Source organism: Adelges cooleyi, unplaced genomic scaffold (assembly GCF_023614345.1).
Source record: "Adelges cooleyi isolate 19-005CV unplaced genomic scaffold, UGA_ACOO_1.1 ACOO_flye_CR_arks_rails_tigmint_CR_PRNA_671, whole genome shotgun sequence".
NCBI lineage: Eukaryota > Metazoa > Arthropoda > Insecta > Hemiptera > Adelgidae > Adelges > Adelges cooleyi.
In genome coordinates, this window is record NW_026096373.1 from 150,218 (window position 1) to 157,104 (window position 6,887).

The window sequence follows — 6,887 nt, forward strand, 5'->3', positions numbered from 1 at the left end:
CGATAAAAAAATCACCCTGAATTTTTAAATAATGTATTATTACTAAAATCATACACACTTGTGTATCGTGATTTACGTGTACGGAAACCCGTTTTCCCTTACTTACACCCATCCGAAGTAATTATACGAACGTTTGTACAGTACTCAACAAAGTTATAGTACTTAATATGATCCATGAGATATTAGTTGTGTACTAATATATATATATATATATTAGTGATGTGAACTAAATCCGGATTCTCCAAAAATCCGACAAATCCGGATTTTGAAATCCGTAATCCGAAAATCCGAAATTCGGATTTCAAAATCCGAAAGTCCAAAATTCGGATTTCAAAATCCGAAAATCCGAATTTTTAGTTTTACAATGCTTATTTCTGTTTTTTAAACCTGAAAGTCAAATTTTAGGTTCTTATCTAAATTGAAATATGTAAATCAAATCATTTTCACTTCTAAAGTCTAAGATACTGTGTTTTTATTTTAAAATGTATTTGTATAATTGATTTATTTAGTGTAGCTATTTCCGATAACTACCGATTATATATATATATATATATATTTACTTAGATCTGATAAAGGATAATGTAAAAACCGGCTATTAGTAAACCAAGCATTAAGACTTTCCTGGGTTTTGGAATCCGAAATCAGGCATTTATTGAAATTCCGGATTTCAGATTTTGAAACTCTGATTTTTTATTTGTTTAAGCATTTATTGTAATAAAACTGTTTTAACAAAAATTCATTTGTGATAAATTAAATACATTTTAACAATTACTGAACTTAATCATAAATAGACATTAATAAAAAAACAACAAAAATAGCCATAACGACAATGGCTATCTTAACTCAAATATTAAAAGAAATTATTTCAGACAGTAAAATAGTTAATTGCAATTAAACCGTAGTGTTTATTGCGCAAATGATTATTAATCAATTTTTAAAAATAAACTTAAAAATGTTCCTTAGAGCAAAAGTTATTTTATTTGTCGAATGTTTATGGGTCACCTGTATTTTCAATACTTACCAATACCTCATTATGTTCTGTTTAAATAATAATAGCATCGATATTTTTTGAAAATCTTTGTATTTAGGTCTTAAGAGGGCGTTACACCGGTGATTTTCATAGGTAAAAACTTATTTACGCAGACTGAAAATAAGTCACTTAATTTTGGATTTAAATTATAATAATAATCTTTATTGAGAGAAATATATTCCAATTTACAATAATATAATATATGACAGAGATGTAGTATTTATATATGTAGTGTAAGGACAGTAAGTGTTTAAAATATAAAAGCATCCATTATAAAATAAAAAAAAATAGATTAAAAAATTAATCCAAAAATAACGTTTTTATGCGCCTTAAAAAGGATAAAATAACCTTCCGAGCGTCTTGATAACCAAATAGAATAGGTGAACTAGAAAAACCTGGGGCGCATCTTTCTACGTAGATATTAAAACCTAAGCTTCATGCTAATACATTAAGTTGTCTCTCATAATGCTGTCGAGATGAAAAAACATTTTTTAATCGCTTTTAAAGATGCTATCATAGTCCGAAAAATAAATTAACTACCAAAATAGAGTCCTAATTATTAAACTAATAATTACACATCACAGTTTAACCTTTAAATTAAGATTTTGTAAGAAAAATGCCTATACTTTACCCTTAAAAAGGGGCGGTGTGACGGAACGGTAAGCGCTATTTATTGAGGGGCAAAGGATAGGCAATATTTGTCATATTTAGGCACTTTTTGAGATTTAGTGTACCTATATCTTAAAAAGTAGAGCTGACAGGAAAAATCTGATGACATATTTGAAATCAGCATTTAAAATACTATTAAAACCAGCAGGAAAATCGTACGCACCAAAATGTGTGTTGGGCCAGTGTTATTAATATATTATTATCGATAAACGTTAAAATCAAAACAAATATCATAAACCTTTTCCACCAGAAGGGATGAAACTTTTTTCTTTATATCGCTTTTAGGGATTGAGGTCTAAAAATTAGTCAGAAGGTACCGATAAAATGGGTCCATGAAATACCTACTCAATTTTATTTGAAAATCTGAACTCAATTTTTTTTTTATAAAGAGAAAAATACTCTTTGACTATAGTCAATCTCTAGGTTGCTATGTGTGAGTGCGTCAACAGTCAACAGGTAGGTAATGAAAATAATTCGGCAATAAATTATTAAAGATAGGCAGTCAACCCTATTTTTTTCGTATTTTGCCTAATATTTCTATTTTTTTTTACTCAAACATTATTTTTAACTAATTAATTAAAAAGATAAATACATTTTTATAATAAATTACTTTTAAAGAGTGTTATTTATAAATAATACTTGATAATTAAAAAAATAATACACTAGTAAACTTTTATTGTAAAATATTTGTCACGTAGGATAGATGTGTAATTTGTGCAATGTGCTATACATGCACTATAGCATGTAGGTACAATGTGTATTGTTTAGTATGTTACCGCCAAAGTCGATTTTAAGAACAACTTAGTAAATTACCCATGCTTTATTTACCAATAAGCCGGTTTTCTTATCCGATAGTAGTGTAAGAAATTTATATACAGGGTGGTTAATCAATTATATGACACTCATGTTCTTGTAAAATTCGTAAAATTGTATCGTTTATTATTTAAAAAACATTTTGATTTATATTATTATACATTTTATAAAATTACAACGTTTTCATTGAGAAAATCTGAAATCCGGAATTAAAACAAATTTCTGGTTTCGGATTCCAAAACCCAGAAAAGTCCTAATGCTTAGTTTACTAATAAGCCGGTTTTTATGTTATCCTATATTAAATCTAAGTAATTATATGTATAAATATTATAATCGGTCGTTATCGGAAATAGCTACACTGAATAAATCAATTATACAAATACATTTTAAAATAAAAACACAGTATCTTAGAATTTAGAAGTGAAAATTATTTGATATATATATATATTTCAATTTAGATAAGAACCTAAAATTTAACTTTCAGGTTTAAAAAACAGAAATAAGCATTGTAAAACTAAAAATTCGGATTTTCGGATTTTAAAATCCGAATTTTGGATTTTCGGATTTCGGATTTCAAATTCCGGATTTCGGATTCCGAAAATCCGGATTTCCGAACTTCGGTAAATCCGGATTTTTCCCATCACTAATATATATATATTATGATAGAGCGATGAACACTCACAATTTATAATGATCATAAACCATATTATCCCTGCGTGTATACCTCAACAGAGTAGGTACCATGTATTCGCTTTTAACTAGTTGAACTAAGTTTTTTTAGAAGGCCTAACTAAAATCAGGTATGATGTTTGTAACACTTTATGTTCATAAAATAAAATATCCGTCGTATTCATAAATAATACAACAATAAAACATCAAAATTTAATTCTCTAAAACAAGATATAATATTTAATCGCACACCTAGAGCTAGACCTCCAAAACTAAAAATTCGTGAGTTTTATTAACTACTTTCCATTAGTAAAACATTTTACATACTATACAGGGTGATTTTTTTATTATGACACTCAATATGTCATATGGTTTAATAAGAAATTAATATTTTTTTTTCCTATGAGATATTGAGTGGTTCGTGATAAAAAAAATCACCCTATATTATATACTCAATGTGTTAAACTAAAAAACATTAATCCATTCCTGAATAATAAACTTATACTTGTGAAAAATGTACCACCCATAAAGTATTCTCAAGTTTCGTCGTTACAGTAGCTATCATTCGACAAAGTTATTGGATTGAACATTTTCGCAGCACTGTTAAGGAAATTGTTTATAAATGCCACAGGTGTCTGCGGTTTTGAAAATAACGATGTTGACAAATAGTAATGGATTTGATTCCGACTGAAATTACAGTAACTTTTACGTTTAACAGGGTTAACAGCTTGACACACAAGTAATATTAGGTTAAGGCAATACAGACATGAATATCTACTTTTTTCTTTATTAGCTACATAAGTTTGATTTACGCAAAAGGATGGAGCCTGGAGGTCTATAGTATGCCACATAATTGTAAGAAATAAAATGTTCCTTTTACTAGTATACCAAATATTATAATAATATAGTTTTTGAAAATTATTTGATTTTTTTTACCTCGAGTATACGTAGAACAAGCTTATGTTTGTATAAAATCCAATTAATGTATTCACAGACATGGCGTTTCCAAACCAGAAATAGGGTATAAAATTTAATTCATCATTATCTTCATCGATATACCAGCTTTCAGTCTGATTCCCATAGTACTGCTATAACAACAAACATTTTAATTTTACAGTAAATATGTATTTCAAGGGTATATTTTCTTAAGCCCCTATATTTATTACATCGGTACTACGTCTAGTTTTTGTTATTGTCATTACCGTGGCCATGATCTTACACTATGTAATTATTTTCTCTGGGGGTATGTGATATCTCTTGTTCACGTCAACAGACCTTGATCTGTTCAGGGACTTCAACAAGAGCTTCGGCGTGTAATTGATAAAATCGATGAAGAGATGTGTCAAAAAGTGATCGTGAACTTCATCGACAGAATTAATTCGTGTAGACTAAACGAAGGAGGACATAATGCATATGTAGCATTTCATTATTATTAAATCGAAACACATACTGAATGTAAAAATATAAAATATGATCTTTGTCGTAAAAAAATTAATGAGTTATTACATTTTTAAAACCGGCGTCTTTTACGGAACACTCTATATTTATTGTAAAACTGCGCTACCGAAAAACCCGACCAAAACCGGACTCTTCGAATACGCAATTATGTACCTTTCACCTTAAAAGTCGATAAGCAAAATGTAGCCTACACATTTAGCAAAATGGTGAAATATTACAACACAGTCACAACCTGTGTGCTAGGGGTGCATATTTGGATGCAAGTCATATTTAGAACACACACTGTCAAAAAACCAAGTCCTTCGTATGTATAATGGAAGACGTAAAATAGAATAAGAGCAGGCGTCGGTAGGGAAAGTAAAACCTAGCTGAATGGGATATCCAGGATGACCAAACGTGTGGTTGTGGACCGATATAGAAAGATGCCCGTTATTTGCTGTACCTTCGGGCCGCTGGGTTAAATAACAAGACGAAGAAGAGAGATCATGAAATTCTAGTAGGATCGTGAAATTGAAATGGTGATCGACCACGCAATAGAAGAAGAAGAATTGTAAACTACAAGTCTGACTTATTTACTGTTTTTCTTTGGCAAGTCGTGTTTCAGACGGTTTGTATTTAAATAAAGGTTGTCGAAGTTTATCTCTTAACGAAAGTGCAGAGGCGTATTTACTTTAACCCATGGGGGAGGGGGAGAATAGAAGAAAAAATTGTACAAGACGTCAATGTCACATAAACTACTGTCATATAAATTATTGATCACTGCATATCTATCTGCATTTAAACACAAATTTATGAGACTTAAGCGAACATTGACATTTTTTGGCGCCAAGTCATTATTTAAAAAATTGTAATTATATTTTTAATAAAACAATAATAATAATAATAGTTGTTATCAAAAACTGAGAATCGTTAAAGCAAAATGTTCTACAACATTTAAAATAAAAAGAGACAAATAACTTAAACAATAGTTTTAATAATAAATAATGGTATTGTTATAAACTACTGTAGTTTGCCAACAGAATAAATAAAATCAGAAAGGACAGTTTCAATGTAAGCAAAAACGTGGCGGCCATATTCTAAACTTACTATTATAAATTATATCTATACACAACTAATAATAATTATGTATAGATTTTATACTCTACTGATAATTATTTGAGAAGATGGCCGCTTCGTGTATGTGTGATAAGTATCTTCCCAGAGTTCTTTTTTATCAGTGTCGGGGCCTAGTTTAACTACATAACATAGAAAGTATATATCCAGGGGGTGGCGATCGCCCCCCGCCTCTTATATACGCCCCTGCAATTGTGTAATACTGATTTTACGGGTGATTGTTAATTAATAGAAAACTATATATATATATATATTAGGTGTAACGCGAAGTTTAGAGCTCTTGATAAATTGTAAAAAGGCTTTTCACTCGCTAGTCCCGTGCTGTGGCATCTTGGGTGAGCCGCCGGCGATTGATCGTTGCGAAGTACCATCCCCCTCGACAACGACTACGATAATTAAAATTTCAAGTTTAAGAATACTACGAAAATCAATATTGAAGGAATAAAGTAGTTCAAATTATAAAATAACCTCGACAACATTATTTCTTGCTAACCAATATTATTAATTTAAAATTACCTAATTGTATAATTGCTAATGGTCTAAGACGTTGAAGCCATTTATTTAAAAAAATATATATAAAACAAAATGATTTATTAGAATATTGCTGAAAATGGTTTAAAAAATAATCTGAATAATTATTTTGCCTGCGTGAACTGTATGATTTTTCTTTCAGTTCATATATATAATCACTTATTGCAGATTAAATAATAAAACACCATTATAGGAGGTATTCCATCATTTAAGGCGTGATATCCTTCATCGACCATCCGGCTCGTTTTTTGTGTAGTTAATTAACACCTTAGTTTTTAATTTATTATAGTTTTAATTTATATGTCTGGTCATCGGTCTTATCGGTCATAGCGTACATACACAATTCGTTTGGGTAAAAATATCGTGTTACTAATCTTTACAAAGCAGCGAACCGAATAATAAAAACTAAAAATCAATGTGTCGATATTTTAACACGATTATTATTTTCTACGTATTAATCAAATAAAAAATAGGTGTTTCGATTTAAAAAAAAATTTAGTTTTTTTTTTACAAAAAAAATGATGCTTCTTATAAATAAAATGTTCATTATTCTGAAATTTATAACCGTTAAGTTTAGCAAAAATATTTATATAGAAATTATTCA